Source organism: Suricata suricatta, chromosome 2 (assembly GCF_006229205.1).
Source record: "Suricata suricatta isolate VVHF042 chromosome 2, meerkat_22Aug2017_6uvM2_HiC, whole genome shotgun sequence".
Lineage (NCBI taxonomy): Eukaryota > Metazoa > Chordata > Mammalia > Carnivora > Herpestidae > Suricata > Suricata suricatta.
In genome coordinates, this window is record NC_043701.1 from 165,267,562 (window position 1) to 165,287,100 (window position 19,539).

A 19,539-nucleotide genomic window follows, 5' to 3' on the forward strand; every position below is an offset into this window, starting at 1 on the left:
GCTGGGTCTGGGTTTTTCTGACAGGAAGTTTACCTGCTAATTCTTCCTCTACACCTTTAGTTGCACCACACATATCACCTGAAACACCTTCCCCTTTTTTCCACCAATCCAACCTTTTCTCATCCTGCAGGGTACATTCAAGTTCTTAAGTGGAGCTATACTGGTTTTATTTTTCATTTGCTTGAGTGTTAATCTTGTTTCCTTTTCAAATAGATTTTTAAAATGTCCTATTTATCAAATGCTTTAATTTTACTAATAATCACAAATGAAGCTTGACTTTTTTTTCCCTTTTCATTATGGTACAATCAGGTGACAAGCGTTGGTCAACAGAATGATGGAATGGGTGTGGAAGTAATAGAAATATTTCTAGGCCTGGTCCTAATTGAAGAGTAAAAGAAAATCCTCTTTCGAATTATTTTATCACTTCCCTTATCGAAGCCCTTGTTAAGGATGTGAAGTACCAAGTTCAAAGCCTGGAGCCCTGAGTCAGTGCCATTAGAAGTGCAGCCTAGGAGTCCTCACCAATGAGGAACATCCAAGTGAAATTTTGTGCCAGTGATAAATAAAGTCAGATATTTAAACCATTAGAGTTTTTAAAATTATAATATAAAGTTAATTGCCCTGAGTGATAAACTCCTTTTTTTGTTGTTGTTAATGATGTGAGTAGGTATGCACATGGCACTTGAATGATGTTCCGCATATAGTAAGCACTTAATAATGCTAGTTGTTAGAATCATTACTAAGTAGGTACCACAAACGTGATCCTTTCAACTAAAGTTTCATGAGTATTCACAAGGTACAAAGCATGTTCTGAACACTGTTGAAACATTCAGTTAATAAGCACTGTCTTTGTTATTAAGGAGTTCACAGCCTAATAAAAGTAAAATAATAATGACAGCCCTAGAATATCCAACACTTATTAAGGCTTGCCTGAAGTGGGCTATGATTGCCTATCTTTCGAAATATTAACTCCTTTGTTCCTAAAAATAACTTTAAATTACACCTGCTTTGCAGCCGGTGGAATCTGGGGTAAAAAGGGATTAAACTCAATGTCAATGCTGCAAAGCTGACAACTGGAAGGACCAGTCAGCCGCCTGCATCCAGGGAGACTAACTTCAGTGCCTATGTTTTTATCTTCCATGCCATGCTGCCCATGAGAAGTACGTGAATTAATGGAGAGAATGTGATGAATACACTTTATTGAGGAAATGACAGTAGCATAAAGCTTGACAGATGAGCAGAAGTTACCAGGTGTACTATAGTGTTAAGGATATAATTTTAAATTAATTATTTCCTATGGATTGATTAATAAAGATAATTTGAGAAAGCTTTAGGCTCCTCAGTCTAAAAGTCTAAAAGCTTTCAGTTAGTGATGATTCTTGGTTATAAGAAGGAGTCTTAGAAAGAATACTTAGGAAAACGAGGCAATTATGAAGTTGTAGGTAAGACTCAAATGATGTAATCAGGACAATGTCTCTTTACCTCCTTTAATCTGTTGAAGGCATTTTTCCTCCCATATTTGGTGGGAAAAAATGTACACTAGTTACCCAGGCTCATATCTTACAAGACTAATCTCTGTGGAAAGAGCACTGACAGAAAGGCATTTTTTGCATCCCACTTCGCCCTATGTAGACAGGAAGATTCATTGTCTAGCCTCATTTTCACATAATTAGAACCATGTGATTGAGCTCTAGCTGAGGAGTTGTGGAAGAAAATGGTCTATGTCCAGTCAGGCCTTCTCTTAGAAATATTTTTTTTGGGGGGGGTCTTACAACAAAAATACTTTTTTGGGGGTTTTACAACCTTTCCTGCTGGTGCAGTGAGCTAGAAAGCCATATTTTCACATGGTGAAGTCATGAGCAAAAGTGGAAGCCAACCCAAATTAAATTTCTCTTGCCCTGTAACTCTAATTTGCCAAGCTTCTGAAGTGTCAGGTTCAAATTATTGCCACAGTCTATCCTAATTAATACAACTACTTGATTGACACAAGTCTCAGAGACAAATCTGGATGAGCTAACTTGTTTTGCATGCCAATTTCTGAATTGAGTTCTGTAGCAAAGGTTTGGAATACTCTGCAAGGCCAGGCCCAACTGGGAACCACCTAACAGTAAATTATACAGACTATGTGAGAGGTCAGAATGCAAAGGAGTAGAGATGGAAAAAAGTTAAGTGTCCACTATGTATTTTACAGCCTTTATTTGAGTTATGGTGGGTAACTCATACTAAACTTATTTGCCAATTTCCTAGGCAATTGTTAACCATTCCATATTCACCAATATCTGAAAGAACAACCTTTTTGAAAACGAATCTGTGATGTATTTCCATGACATAAATCCATTCAACACGTTAGCTCAATAAGCATTTTTTCTGCCTGCAATTTTTCTTCCTACCCACATCTCATTTCATGTCTAGGACTTAATACTGCTCAATTCAGTTGTCTTATTCAAATACAGAAAGATGTTATGTGCATTTCTCATTTTTAATAACACTGTCATCTGACTATGTTTTTATTAAATATTAATACATTTGTCTTCAGAAAAAATTAAATTTCTTTCCTTGCAAATCCCATGGAAGTAGAAACTTAAATTGAATGGATCATAGTTGGTATTGTGTTTGAGGGAATCTTATCAACATTAATCCTATTCCGGGGCCAATTTTTATTATATAAAGTATCTGTGCACTTAGAAAGTAGGCAGGGAATATTAGAATTCAAAGTACACAGAAAAATTCAGGCATTCTTTGTTCCTGGGGTTGTAGAGTACAATCAGAGGGATCTTTAAAGTCACATGATTTTTCCTCACTTCACATTTCAGACTTTTTAGGAAAACTCTACTTTCACAACTGGGCACAATCTTAAAGGGAAACACCTGACATAGTATAGATTATTCCTCTTAAGCTGCATTTTACTTTATGCTCTAAAATTGTATTTGCATTCCTACTACAAATGGGTACTGAACGGAATGCTGTGAACTATTATAAAGTAGTCAGAGGCGGGGGAAACAAGAGGAGCAGTAAACATCTAAATGGCCAGATCAGTAATATAAGCAGTAAGTTAGTTTGTAGAATTCAAAAGAAAAATATAATCTCAATTAAGAAGAGTGCTTTTAATACCTCATGAAAGAGAAGGGATTTAAAATGGCATGAAGAATGGGTTTATGCAAGGATAGCAATTAAAAAATAATGAGGTACTCTTACTAGAGACATTCAAACATAAGTGAGGAAACCATATACTAGAATCGCTTTAGAAAGATAAGGGCATCAGATGGAGGTTTGGACTAAACCACCACCACCACCATCATCATCCATTAGGAAACTTATCCTCAATATTCTTGTACCAAGGTTCTCTGTTAATATTTTCAAACATGTATTAAATATTAGTAATGTATCAAACATAGTAGTAAGCTATTTACATGAACCAGCACACTTATTGCTCTTGACATGCATATATGTGTATGCATGTATGCATTCAGAAACATTTTAAACCAATAAAAAAGTTAGAGAATAATTATAATATACATGCTCATATTTACTAACTGCTCCATTCTCTCCCTGTACACATGCTCCCTATACAAAACCATTCAACAATAGGGCGTATCCATAGCAACACTTCCAAATGTGCATCACAAGAAGAATACTGCAGAATCCATCACTTGATGTCAAAGATATTCTCCTACAAAATCACAACACAACTACCACACACGAAAAGATCAATGTTAATTCAACTCTATCCTATCATATTCCATCTATTTTCCATCACCAGTTGTCTGACAGAACATATTTTATTTTTAAATTTTTTTTAATTTTTAAATGTTTATTTATTTTGAGCAAGAGACACAGTGTGAGTGAGGGAGAGGCAAAGAGAGAGGAGAGAGAGAGAGAATCCCAGGCTGGCTTCACACTGTCAGCACAGAGCCCAATCTGGGGCTTGAACTCACAAAACTGTATGATCATGACCTGACTCGGGGCGCCTGGGTGGCTCAGTCGGTTAAGGGTCCGACTTTGGCTCAGGTCATGATCTTACGATTCATGGATTCGAGCCCTGTGTCGGGCTCTGTGCTGACAGCTAGCTCAGAGCCTGAAGCCTGCCTTTGGATTCTGTACCTCCCTCTCTCCCTGACCCTCCCCTGCTCACACTGTCTCTCTCTCTCTCTCAAAAATAAATAAAACATTTTTAAAAATCTTAAAAAAAAGAAGATCATGACCTGAGTCAAGATCAAGAGTTTGATACTTAACTGACTGAGCCACCCAGGCGCCCTCATATTTTTTTTAGTTCAAAATCCAGTAAAAATACACGTTTAATTTGCCAGTTATGTCCTTTTAGTCTTTGCAATCTAAACTAGGTCAGCCAGCATCCTACATTTCTCATAATATTGAATACCTTGATCACTCCAGGTCAGTGTTCTAAAGAGAATTCCACATTCTTGATTTGCTGACAGCTTCATAATGATGAGATTCAGATCATATACAGTACTTGTTTGGGGCAAAGCTCTGAGCAGCAGCCCCAAGATCACTTCTGAATATCATACCCTCATTATCTAAAATACGCTTCTCTCTTTCCCTTTTCTCTGATTGTTCTTCAGCCTACCCTTAAGTTCTGCTGTATTAGCTACTATGCTTTGAACTTAATAATGGGAATGAAAAGATAAATTCCTTTATAGTAAGGCTTAGAAAACCAAAATAAATACCAGATGGACTGAATTTTAAACATTAAAAAAACCTGTCAAACATACATCAACATATTGGTATACAGCTTTCATAACTATAAGAAATTTTCTAAAAATACATGCAATTAAATAAACCAGAAGAAAGAAATTGAAAATTTTAAATGCTGATACACTTACTTTCATATCAAAACACATAAACTAAATTAAATGGCAAATAAAGCCAAGGACTATATTTACCAAAGTATTACAGAAAATACCTATCATTCTCTAAAGAACTTATATATAAACAAGTATTATTTATTAAAATATCAATAGGTACATAGGAAAAGGGAATAATGTGATTTACAAAGAGAGTATATATAAATAAAATATATTTAAAATGTTTAATTTTATGAATGTTTAAAGACTTAAAACAAAATAGTGGTATATTTATCTAGCAAGAGTTTGAAGGATTTTACAAATGGATCACTTATAAATGTGCAAGTAAACAGTAACTCCATTTTTTCTGTACTGTGAATTTAAATGTTCCCACCACTTGTAGGAAACAAGCCAGGCATATTCTATCAACAGCCTTAAGAAAGTCTATACCATTTGACCTATGATTTCATTTTCTAGGAATCTATCAAAATAATGAGAAAATCTATCAAAGAATTATATAGATTTTATGCAAATCAAAATCAAAGCAAGTAATGGCTAAACAAATTCTAGTGTAGCTATAAGAAGGCATAATATTTTGTTATTAAGGAATTCTAGGGTGGGGCGCCTGGGTGGCTCAGTTGGTTGGCCATTTGACTTCAACTCAGGTCATGATCTCATAGTTCCTGAGTTCAAGCCCCGCTTCAGGCTTTGTGCAGACAGCCCGGAGCCTGGAACCTGCTTCAGATTCTGTGTCTACCTCTCTCTCTCTCTCTCTCTGCCCTCTCTGATCACACTGTCTCACAAAAATTAATAAAATGTTTAAAAAATTTAAAAAAAGAAATTCTATGGTGCCTAGGCGGCTCAGTTGGTTGAGTGTCTGACTCTTGATTTTGGCTCTGGTCATGAACTCAGGGAGGTGAGATATAGCCCCATGTGGGCCTCCACGTTAGACATGGAGCCTGCTTAAGATTCTGTTTATCTGTCTGTCTCTTTCTCTCTCTCCCTCCCTCTGCCCTTCCCCATTCCCCTGCTCATGCTCACTCTCTCTCAGAGAAAAATTCAAAAACGTGTATCTTGAATGGGAAAATAATAGCATACTAATAAAAATATATAATATGAATATAGTATACAATTTGTTAATTTTAAATACATACTTTTATTAAGTAAATATTGTGGCATTAACTCTGAAAGTATGATTTTGAGGAGTGCCTGGGTGGTTCAGTCGGTTGGGCATCCAACTTTGGCTCAGGACATGAACTCGCTTTTGTGGGTTCGAGCCCTGCGTCGGGCTCTGTGCTGACAGCTCAGAGCCTGGAGTCTGTTTTGGAGTCTGTGTCTCTCTCACTCTCTCCCCCTCCCCTGCTCACACTTTCTCTCTTTCAACATTAAATAAAAAGTTTTGTTTTTAAATCTTAAAAATAAAAATAAGTTAAAAAAAGAAAGATTTTGAGAGGTTTTTGTTTGTTTTTCTTTTTTGTGTGTATTCTCCAAACTATTTCCAATGATCACATCTGAATCACATTTGACTCTTATAAGAGACGAAATGAGGGGTGCCTGGGTGGCTCAGTCAGTTGAGCGTCTGGCTCAGGACATGATCTCACAGCTGGTGGGTTCGAGGCCCGCATTGGGCTCTGTGCTGACAGCTCAGATTCTGTGTGTCCCTCTCTCTCTGCCCCTCCCCTGCTCATGATCTGTCTCTGTGTCTCAAAAATAAATAAATGTTAAAAAAAAATTAGGGGTACCTGGGTGGCTCAGTCAATGGAGCATCTGACTTCGGCTCAGGTCATGATCTCACGGTTCGTGGGTTTGAGCCCTGCATCAGGCTCTGTGCTAACAGCTAGCTCAGAGCCTGGAGCCTGCTTCTGATTCTGTGTGTCCTTCTCTTTCTCCCCTCCCCTGCTCATGATCTGTCTCTCTCTCTGTCTCTCAAAAATAAATAAATGTAAAAAAATTTTTTTAAAAGAGACTAAATGAGTTTAAAAATACTTAAATGCTGTCAGATAAATTTAGTAGCTAGAGAGTGGCTTTGCATTAAAGGAGGTAAGTGGCCACAGGTAGGGTGAAATGATTTGGTTTTTTGAAAGAGCAGCAAGTATATCAAGTTTTTTGTTTCCACTCCTCTGTTGTTTAACTAAGCTAATATTTGACTGTATCTCAACCATCTAGACATGCTCACTTGTACATTAGCCTGATGTGCATTTGTCAGGCTCCACTCAAGTCTTACCAGGCAAGCTGGATGCTTCTTGACATCTATATCAAGGTCAGTCCAATGAAGGCATCCTGTCAGTGATTGATTACTTGTGGGAACACTGGGGTTTTTATATAATTCCTCTTCCCTTGGGAAATTTTACATTTTCTGTGTCCACCTCTATTTGGCATAATAGAGGCTTTCTAGATAAATACAACTTAAAATTGTCAACTTTGTTTGGTCTTAAAATGAAGTTGTGTTTTGTTAACTGTAAAGTTTTAGACAATTCAGTTATATTCTCTGAGCCTTAATTTAACATTTTTTCTTAATGGTTTATTTATTTTTTGGGAGAGAGAGACAGCATGAGCAAGGGAGAGTCAGAGAGAGAGGGAGACACAGAATCTGAAGACAGGCTCCAGGCTCTGAACTAGCTGTCAGCACAGAACCCGATGCAGGGCTCGAACCCACAAACCGTGAGATGATGACCTAAGCCGAAGCCAGACGCTTAACCAACTGAGCCACCCAGGTGCCCCTCTCTGCATTAATTTTAAAAATGACACACAAATACACAATCTGAGTAACTTAATACTTATTAAAATAAACCACATTTGTATTCAAAGAGTGTCCCACAGTTAAAATTACCAGCCCAGATAGCTTCACCAGAATTTGGTATTAAATATTTACAGAAGAAAAAATACCAAATTCTACATAAGTTATTTCAAAAATATAGAAGAGCAAGAACCATTTCCAACTCATTTTTATGAGGCCAGATAATAGAATAACTTTGATGCCAAAACCAGACATTAGAAGAAAATAAAATTACAAGCCAATATTCATGATGAATTTAAATGCAAAATTCTTAACAAAATGGTAGCACATCAAATGAACATTATATAAAAATGAAAAAAAGTTTATACCAGGAATGCAAAGTTCATATTTATAATTAGATAAATATAGTTTACCACATTAGCAGAGTAAAGTCTATATAAAAATACCAGCTCAGTAGATGCAGAAAAAGCATTTTACAATGTCAACACACATTTATGATAAAAAAAATCTCAGCAAGCCAAAAATAAAAACAAACTCGCTCAATCTCATAAATCACACATATGTATGACCTACAGCCAATGTAATATTTAATGATAAAATATTAAAAGTTTTCTTCTGATTGAGGACACAGCAAGGCTGTTCACTTTCATCATGTCTTTTAAACATTACACAAAGGGTTTATATATAGCAAGATAAATAAGTTTAAAAAACACAGACTGGAAAGAAACAAGTAGAATATATTTTTTAGACAATAGTTATTTATGTGTAAAACCTTATGGAACATACCAAAAAATTCCACAGCTTAATAAGTGCATTTAGTAAAGTCACAAGAAATAAAGTCATTAATCAGTATAAATTTATCTCTGTAGACTAGCAATAATAATTGTGATATTAAATTGAAATACATGATTTGTTATTACTTAGACAGCATAAAATACTTAGGATTATTATCATAAAAGATGTGCAGGAATTCTACACCGGAGAAAAGATGAAACAATGCTGGAAACAACTATGTAGGTAGGAATAAATGTAGAGAAAATCCATGTTAATGCAATGAAAGGTTCCATATTGTTAAGATGTCAGCTCTCTGCTATTTGATCTCAAGATTAAATTTAATGTCATTCAAATCCCAGCAGGCTTTTTAAAAACAATATTGACAAAAATTTATAAAATCTATATGGAAAATGAAAGAACCTAGAACTCCCAAATTAACTTTGAAAAAGAAGCACAAAATCGGGTGTTTACACTATATAATTTCAAGATTCATGTAATGCCACCATAAACAAAATAATTTGTTAGTAAGGACAGAAAAATACATCAGGGGAACACTAGGAATGAACCCACCAAGGTCTGCTTTTTAAAAGATGCCAAACAACTGTTTGTTCACAAACTGGCCCCGCCCCCCACTCCAACCCATCCACGGAGGGTAAGGAGGGACTGAAAAAGAGTCCGGCCACTTTCTATTGGTGGGTGACAGCCTTGAAAATCAAGAGAACTTACTTACCAGGCTTCCCTCGGCAGTGAGATGAGGTGATTTCCCAGTGTGCTCTCCAGAATCTTAAAACTTCATATATAGACCGCAACTGGGGTCAGCTGTGCACACCTTCCAGCTGTCTCAACAATACCTCCCTCTCTGAAGGCTGCATCCTTGTTAACAGCTCCCTTGTTTGCAATGGGCAGAGCTAAATTTCCAAAGACAGGAGGAGGGGAGGGGTGAGGAGCCTCTGACGACGCAGGGCCAGCTCACAAGTAGTCACCCAGAGGTCACATCTGTAGATGACCTCCACCACAACAATTCAAAGAGAAAAGTCGTTTTTAACTTAATGGTATCAGAATAATTCAATAGTCACATGGATGAAAAGTAAACCTCAACCACTACCTCACAATACACTCAAAAATTAATAAGGGACCCATCATAGATGTGAATGTCTATACTTTCAAATGCCCAGGAACTACCATAGGAAACTAACTTTATAATATTGTGATGAAATATCTTTACTTAATAGGCCACTGACAGAACAATCATAAATTTAAATAAAATAAATTCGACTTCATTAACACTAAAACATCATCTTTCTCAAGAGACACCATTAAAAATGCGTAGGCAAGGCAATGAAAAGGAAGACATACATCTGTCAAAAGGCTGTCTTTCAGAGGCAGAAAAGCACTCCTCCACATCAGTAAAGAAATACAAACTATACACTGAGATGGGCAAAAGACTTGAAAAGACAATTAAAAGAGGAGTATTTATATATTGTTACATAAAATTGGCCAAGAAGTGCATGACAAAGTGTTCAACATCATTAGTCATCAGTGGAAACGTATGATTCCACCGCACACCCACTAGAATGCCTTCAGTTAAACATCTAATGTCAAATATTAAAAAGTCAGTAGAGCTTCTAACTATCTTAGAATGATTGAGTAAATACACTTGCCACAAAGAGGAAAAAAGGGAGAAATGTTTGTGGAGTGGGGATGGGAAAGGAAGCCACAGGACAAGACAGAAATGCAGTCAGGGAAATAGAGCGAAATGGCAGAGTAGAACACTTGTAGAGAAAATAAGCTGCAAAGAGTCAATCAACATGCATCCTGTTGGAATAGTCTCCGGAAGGTCTCCTTAGGTGCACCTTGCACCCTTCAAGAAATCAGTGATCACAGAAGAGTGCAGATAAAGCCTAGTGAGAAAGTAACTAAGGGATTAATGTTAAAAGGAGAAAGGGATGAAAACAGTTTATAAAACTCTCCTGAAAAGCATGCACTGCAAGAAAGAAGAAAGCTAAAAGTATTGCTTGAGGATATGTCCGATTGGAGAAAATCTCACACAGGAGAAAAAGTTCAAGCTTGTTTATAGGTGTGGGGAAATAACTAATAAAAAAATACCCAGGAGTTTTGAAGACATAAGAGAGAATAGTGACAAATCCCAGAACAAAGTTTCAGAGAAGTCAGAAATAAACAAGATTAGGAGCACACACGAAAAAGTTCAGCAGGTTGTTAAAGACACGGACGTGGCATTTTGTGGCTCTCTCCAAAAAAGGAGAGCTTTGTGTTGTTTGAACTTGAGCCCAAAGGAGAAGGAATGGGAGTTATTTTGTGAGAATAATGGGCTCAGAGGTGGAACAGGCTTCCGGAGTGATGGGCCACATTGGCAGCAGCAACTCTAAAGAAACACGGTGTTGGGGCGTGAGGTGGCTCAGTCAGTTAAACGATCAACTTGATTTTGGCTCAGGTCCTGATTCCAGGGTTTGGGCTCTGCGCTGAGTGTGGAGCCTACTTGGGATTTTCTCTCTCTTTCTCTCTGCCTCTCTCTCCCTCTCTCTGGCTTTCTCTCAGATTAAAAAATATATATTAGAGAAACAAGGAGTTAAGAAAGGAGGAATCACGGGATGTGGAGCAGCAATGAGACCAACGAAAGTGAATTAATATAAAACTCATGAGTGGATATCAAACAACTTTCATCATTTCATGCACCAATACAGGAGTATAGGGGTGGTTGTAATTATTTTGTCCCTTGGGAATATATATCTATATTTTTATCTGTATCTCTATACATATGTATCTATTTTTAGGTTTTCTAGTTCAGCCTAGTCTGATCTAGATATGTATCTATATTAAACTAGTGAAATTGACATGTATTTATAATAAACAGGAGTGAAGTGGGATATAAAAGGGTGTAAAGACACAGATCAAGGAGTCAAGAGTTTAAGGGATGTGAGAAACAAGTCAAATCTCAACTCCAACATGACAGCTTCCTCTAACACTCAGAGTTGGTTTACCACCTACAGCTAAAAGCATGATAGAAGTGACTTATTCAGGCTTATGAGAACAAAACATTTCTATCTCTTTCCAACTTCACAATCAGTGGTGTGATTTTGATAGTTTGAGGACTGCCAGGGTGAAAATATTCACAACCTGGAAAGTGGTAAACACTACATGTTATTTTTTCCCTCTGAGATCTGGTTTACCAAGATACTACTCCATTTACTCCTTCTGAGTTCCCAGGACACAATGTCTTCACCGCACTTACAATGATGGGTTTCCATGTGGATTCCTTCCTATGATATTGTCAGAGGCAAAGAATACAGATTTTTCTTGATCAAAACTCCAGTTTCTATCAGTTCCTGGCACACACTTTGCCTGTAGAAGGAAGAGAATATGTAGAGAGGGAGGGAGACGGGGAGGGAAGGAAGTCCATTAATGGTAATCTGAGTTGAGGTTGTGACAAAACAAACAAACAAACAAACAAACAAACAAACAAACACTAGGTAAGTTCTTCCTGAGGTAGAAACTGTGAGTTTCATCAAACTTACACATAGTTGCTAGATTCTCAAAAACAATGATCGCTGGGGATGTGAGGATGGGGAGATTATGATAGCATTGAGGAGGATAGGAAACTGTCATTCAAATTGGTAAATACTAACAGGATAGAAAAGACCATTTTAAAGATAAAATGATAAAGATAAAGGGGGTTAATCTCCCCTCCACCCAGCAGAGGTATTCTAGCTTTGCAGTTTTATGGAAGTAACTGATCATTTCCAGAAACTGAGACAAACCGTATTGGTTGACCACTATTTTTTATTTTCGCTTGGAGCAAGTTCATGAACAGCTTAGCTATGACTCTCTATGAGGGGCAAAAGCAGGATCCCTTATCTAGACAAATATAAACCAAGAGGCATGAATTCCATTATTTTTCCAAGATAGACATAAATAATACTTGGACTTAAATAACGAGGAGCTGTTGGGAGGCAGGATAAAGTACTCATTAAGACAGGTTCTGTGATCAGAATACCTGAGTTCAAAACCTAGCTCTGTCACTTATCACATGTATGAACTTGTACGTGTTATTTATTTGAATGTTCTCATCTGAAAAGTGGGATTAAAGCTACTGAATTCATTGGGTTGTTTAAAGAATCAAATAAATGAATAAGTAGATCACTTGGCACAGAGCTTGGCATCTACTAAGTACTGAATTAAATGTGCATAAGACCAAGAATGGTGAAAATGTGGTTTTCTTGCAACTGTGTTTTCTTCCCACAGATACTTGTGGAAAGCCATGGTTGCCTTTAAGAAGGGAATTTTCGGTTATTATTCTGAATAAATTCTAGAATCCGTTCTTTCTAAAAATCTAAACAGTTCAGTCTCTGGATTTAATGGGAAAATTAAATACTTTTGTATCTAAAATTTTGCACGTAAGAAGCAAGAATATTTTCCACGGAGTGATTACATTTCTTAGTTTCACTCCCTTTCTTTATCCAAAAGACACTTGCCATACAAAAACAAAAGCCCCCCTGTATTTATCACACACCCCATAATTATTGTCTGAGTAATATCAATGTTTAAAATAATTATCCAAGGCAAAAGTTATTATCTTCTTAGAATGATTTCTGGTATATCTGTAAGAATTGTTAATTTCTGTATTAAGAGCCTGAGTCAATCTAGTTCTTACTGACTTTATACTCAAAAGTTTCAAATAACTATTCTTCTGAGAAGAGTATTGTATTCTTTACCCTGTTTCTTTTTTCTAAAGTTTAAAAAATATGCCCGAAATCGAAGATGATTTATGCTTTAACACCCTGCAGCATTTGTGAGGTTACAGTAATAACAGTAAAGCAACTTTCATGGACTCTGATTTCTGATTCTCTATAAAGTCCTTACCCCAGCCAAACCTTTCTCGGATCCCCACTTTGGTGAATATGTGCTCACCAAGAAGCCAGCTTTCCGCTGGCTCCCACTGCTATTGCTCCGTGAAATCCCTAAGTGACTATATTACCCTGATTAGTAATCACTTGCCCACCAGGTGCTGCTGTTTCCTCTAAGAACACCCAGGTCTTCTGTTTCTGCCACAGCTGTGGGGTGTGTTACTGTGAGAAGGGAGAGATTTCCTCTTCCCTCTTGGCTCGTACTTCGTGATAGTGGCACTCAGGAAATTCTGTTGTCCCAAAGAGTTCCAGAGATTTCTGTTTTGTTTCATTTGCATTACTGTTGTTTTCAACTCAAAAACCTTTATTTCACATTCAATTTAGGGATGAACTGTGCAGACAGGATCACAGCCGACTGATGGACTCCGTGCTGTAATTAGAATTATCCTTCCTCTTCCACACAAAGAAAAGCTTCTCACCCAGAAACCTCTGCACCCCTGGTAGTCAACGCTTGACAGTCTTTATCATTGATTGGGAGGCATATGTGATTTTCACCCAGATGTAATTCTCGCTGCAACTGCTCCCCTGCTCCACTTTCTAGCACACTGAAACCCCTGCTACCTAATCCTCAAGCACTTTGTTTTCTTTATTGTTGTTTCCTTATGTAGGTCCTCTCTTTGTCATTTTAAATCTAAGGCTAGCTAATTGGTTACTATGTAGGGACACCAATGAAGCAAATACCTTGAGTTTAGTTGCAAATATTTCAGCCTCCTCTGACTATGGCCCATAGATTAGGTCACAATACTTATTTCAGATGCCATTTATAGAAAATAGAGTGTTCTCAGAAAGTTCCAAGGATGCCTGATATTTTAATTGAAGCCAGTTTTACTCATCATGCGACATCCCTGCCTCTGCTGTTGAATAATGTTCAGTTCATGTGGGAGGACAAATTTTTCCCCATGAGATTCCAAGCAAGAACAATAGGTAGCACAAAATCAAGGACTTAATCTGTTGGAACAGAGTCTACTGTATGAATTTACTGGGAATGAAAATAGACATGGACAAAATTCACAGACAGTAAGCAATAGAGCTGAATGTTAAAATAGCAATAGGAATTGGTTAGTGGGAGGGGTGGTCATTCCGAGTGAGGAAATGACTCATTTACATTACAAATAATTTTCATTTTTTCAGATTCTACTGTTGGGTCCTCATCACTAGTGATGGATTTCATATGATATAAAGAACAGCTTTAAATGGGAATCCAATGAGAATTAAAAGAATAGTTTTCAGGCAAACGATGCTAGAGCTACCTGCCATTTAGGCGTTGGGACTAGAAAAAGAAAGCTCTCTCCGCCTATGCCATTTGACAGCAGACGATGTCCCTACACTCTCCATAGTATCACCTTAATGGAAGGCAACATTTCTTATCAAAACGGGACCTTTCCACAGGAAGTGCATTATTTTGCTGAGAAGTCCATGTGTAGCTAAATCTTTGCTAATTTTAAATCTAGCTTTACTTTAACTTACAGGCTCAAGCTTATAATCTTTCATTTAAGGTTTTATCGCCTTATGTACTTTCATCTGCAATCCTGATGCTTCACAAAACCAAGGAAAAGCACAGTCTATTTTAATAAATTTTTGATTTAGCAGTCCAATAAACTCACTAATAACTTGCAAGAATAAGTCACTGCAGGAGTGAAACCAACAACATAATTAGCCTGGTGTACTCCTGGCTTCTTTATCATAAAATAGTAACTTCAGAAGGCTTGAGGGAATTTAACAGTTGAATAACCAGGAGACATTTTCTGTGGAAGAACAGGGATTGTTTTTTAAATTTTTTATTTTCTTTTTCAAAATTTTTTGTAAACATCATAAACAGGGCTTTCTTTTGAATAAGTGCAAGATTATGCCATCCTACACTCAATACAATTTTGGTATAATTTTTCTCTGTTGTTACCTGTTCTGTTTTAGTCTCTCACTGTTTTGTCATGTAGATGAAGATAGTGTAAAGCATGGGAATTTAATAGCCTCTCATTACACAGTTGCATCTATCTAGCTGTCATCTCTCTACTTATCTATAATTTTATTAATTTTTTTTCATTTAAGATGGCTCTTTGAATGACAGGAATAGTTAAAGTAATGGAAAACTAAAAGTCCTTATCTCTAGAATTTGTTTCTATTGAGAATCAAAATGAAGGAGAGGAAAGATAGAAAACAAATTTGGGTTGTAAAAGCCTGGTGATCCCTAACAGAAGTAGATGCTTCATGAAATTTGCAAAATAGCAAGCCTTTAATCAAGTTTGGATACTTAATGAGAATCATCTTCCAAGAACCTAAAAAAATTATATTTTATAATTTTAACCTCCCCTTTGCAGAGGGGCAAAACACACTCAAAACGTTCTCACCTATTCACACTGTGCTGTTCCAACTGCTTTACTTTATTGAGAGACTATTGTACGTCACGCACTGTACTAGATAGAAGACGCTGCATATCATTACACAGTAACCTTAAGAGGAGGTGCTGTCATCACCTTCTTTGCTCTGATGAGGAAGCTGAGGGTAAGGGCAGTAAGTTGCCAGGGTGCCTGGGTGACTTTGTCAGTTAAGTGTCCAACTTCGGCTCGGGTCATGATCTCATGGTTTGTGAGTTCGAGCCGCATGTCAGGCTCTGTGCTGACAGAGCCTAGAGCCTGCTTCAGGTTCTGTGTCTCCCTCACTTGTTGTGCCTCCCCCGCTCATGCTCTGTCTTTCAAAAATAAATAACTGTAAACATAAATTTTTTAAAAAGAGCAATAAATTGCCTACTTCAAATAGTATATAAAAGGCAGAACACGTTTCTAAGAAAACAGATGGATTTAAAAACCCGATCCTTGAACACCAATTCACATTTGAATTGTGAAGGGACACTGAATAATTTCATATCACACACTTCTCATGTAGCTTTTTCCTCTTTCTTCATTGTGTTGATTTATGTGTCTACTGGCCCCACTTTAAGCTTCCTGAAATTAGACACCACATCTTAGAGAGAACGAATCTCACTATGAGTGTAAGACTCCTTTCATTGTCTGGCTAGTGGTGCTTCTGGTCAGTGGGAGAGTTCTTTATTCCCTTACTAGGTAAAGCTTGTGCATGAAGACAGGCATAATGAAGGCCCCTGGTTAGCCAGAAAGATCTGTCAGCTCAAAACACTCCATAATGATCTCACCAAAAAGGTCTTTTAGGGCTCAGATGCTTGTCACAAAGGGAAGGTTCTACAGGTACAAACCAGCAGGAAAAAGTCCTTCTGTAGAGAAATATTTTTATCCTTGATTCTATCCCGGGAAAGCACGTAAAGACTAGGTCCACAAAGTTTTATATTCCAGTGCTTTCGACAGTACTTAGCATAGAGGTAACACTTGGTAAACAATAATACAACAACATTTGACAATATATAAACATTAGTAGCACTTTTATAAATGCTTTAGGTTCATTATTTAATTCTCCCTGCATTGTGTTAATTTACGTACTACTCTTACATTTTGAAATAAGAAATATAAAGTACAGAAAACATATAAATTTTCTTATATTCAATTTTGAATAGCAACTGAAGTGTTAAGTTTGCCTAAATCTGGAGCTCTTAATCACTAAACTGTTTTTTTTTTCTCCTATGATCTCAAGACACAACGCAACTTCTGGCACATAATTAGGTTTCATTAAATTTTGAATATTGGCCAACTAGGTATGGAGCAGGGATCAGAGACAGCAATTGTAACCAGGCTGAACTGCCAGAAACTAGGAACCACTTAGCTATAAGGGGTTTTTGGCTCAGTCTTCATGGCTATTTGAGAGATGATGGTGGTGGAGGCGGAAATTATTTCCTCTGCCACAATTACAACATCCTTTCCTTCCTTTCTCTGCTCTTTTCCTTAGCTACATACAAAGATTGAAATCCAGATAAGGAGTGTTGGTGTGCCTCAGCGGTGCAGCAATGCAACGATGTGTTCAAGGCAAAAGGCGAGAACAGTAACAAGAGGTGCCCCACCCAACCTGTGTGTGCTATAAGCAGGTCTCCATATTTTATTAGTAATTAATGGGGCATTTCATGGTCTCCAATTTCTCTGTACTAAGTGCCTGCCTCAGGGTTATCATAGACAATTAGAAAGAACCACAAGGCAGCATGACTCCCTCATCCTCTTGTACATCATCAAGGAGATTAATTCCACCCTTTGGAAGAAACTTTAGTGAATACTACTACAATCTTAGAGAATCTGAAAGACTATGTCTTATTTTCCTTAATTTCATTCTTATTTGACTGACTAACAAACTTATTCATTCCCAGGTCACCAGTTCCAGGAAGTCTAAGCAAGATTCTTAATTCTTCCTGCCATGAAATTCAGGTATCGTAAAATATTTATGAGATAAGAAATGACAAAGAATCAAATCTTTAGAAAATCACCTTCATCCATCACGCAAGGTGGGCTTGGCCCCAAAAGAACTTTGATTTTAATATTGTTAGAATAACTGTATATCATCCTGTAGGACACATTGTTTCTTCTTTTTTTTTTAATGCATCAAAATTTTTAGATGCAATGGGAAATCTCCCCTTCTTGCCACCAAATAACATCTGATAATTTATCCTGCAAATGTCATTTATTATGCTTACCAGCACTACTACGGATATTGGTACATCTGGAAGCCAGTAAAAGTAAGTGAGGTAAAAAAAAAATACATGCATACTTAACTTTGAGTGCATTATTCACTCAGGGCTACAAAGTAAGTGGCCCTATGTGCCCTATTATGTGTATTCAGAAATCTACAACTGTTTAAAAGTAGATGTTCCAGTAAATCCTCCAGTCTAATTCCTTTCTAATCCTTTAAATGCTCCAGAGCATTCTTTTTTCTTGCAACTAGCCTATCTTTTTCTTTTGTCCTAGCCAATCTACCTTAACCCATTTTATCTTCCCATTCACTTAAACTTTCTTAGGGAAAAGATGTGATTTTGAGTTCATACTAGGTTTTGGACAATGAAAGGAGTTTAAAATCCTGAGACATCCTAGAAACTGCCTTCAAGGATACTATGAACTGATTATACATCTAGGTACCTGAACACATAATAACAGAAATGCAATGATAAAACCACTGTAAACAATTTAAAAAAGACACTGCAGTTCAAATACATCAGTGTACTGTCAGTTACTTCTTTGTGCAGACTGTGTGATTTTGTTCTATCCCATGCAATCTAGCTTATTCAAAATTTACAGAAAACTTCAAGGAGAGTGGCTAAATATAACTTGTATCAAAAACACATGCAACTTTTATCAATAATGAGAGCCTCATTTTTTCTCTTATTTTATTTGTGCAGCAGGTAATCATTAAAAGAAAGCCCTTGGTAAAATGAAACATAAGGTAATTCATCTTGAGCTACATCTCACACATGGGGGAAATGACTCATGAATAGTGATAAGGCTCAAGCTTTTGGGCTGCAAAAATGTGGAATTAATGGAAAGATCACAATAATTAAGTGGAAGCCAACCTTTGGATATCAATAGCCACTCACAGACTCATTGGCAAAGGTAATGAAGGAATTATAACTATCATGAATATTTCTTATTAAGTTTAATTACTAGGGGAGAAGCCTGAGCCTTGATGCTTTTTTAATGAAAGGTAGGATGATTTCCTAATTTGGCATATTTATATTTTAAAAGCTCATTAGCCCCCCCCCCCAAAAGTACATGAGATGTATATATCAATTAGCTTGACTGTAATAATCTTTTCATTGTGTATATCAAAACACTATTTTGATATTATATACCTTAATATAAACATTTTTACTTAAAATTGTTTAAAATGAATAGTAAAATCAGGAAATATTTTTTAAATAAATAAAAGTTCATTATTTCATTATACTATTGATATTTCACAATGCAGTAAGACTTGATCCCCAACCCCCCAAAAGGCAGGGGTAAATATATAAGGTATTTAAGATACATTTTTCCAGAGCAGATTTCTTCAAGATTCATTTTATGTTTTTTGTTACCCAATAAACAGTCCTTTGCTAATTTGTCCTGTCTTCATTGTGCTATAAAATATTAACCCTTTATTGCCTCCCAAGACAGAGGACTCTGTATTACTTAGTACTAGGGGCATTTTGGATGCTGCAAAATCTGGAAGGCCAAGTTCAGGTGAGAAAGAGGTATAGCTGGATCCATTGGCTTGAGGACCTCAGATAATCCAATACTTTGCCCAACACATCACTAGACCCCTGGGGTTCGAAATAGCCACTCACAGAAGCAAAGAACTAAGGCTTCAAGATTGATTCCCACAAACCCACATGTGGTCTCAGTGGGTTGGTTGGTAACTAACACACAAAAACAAAGGAATAAAA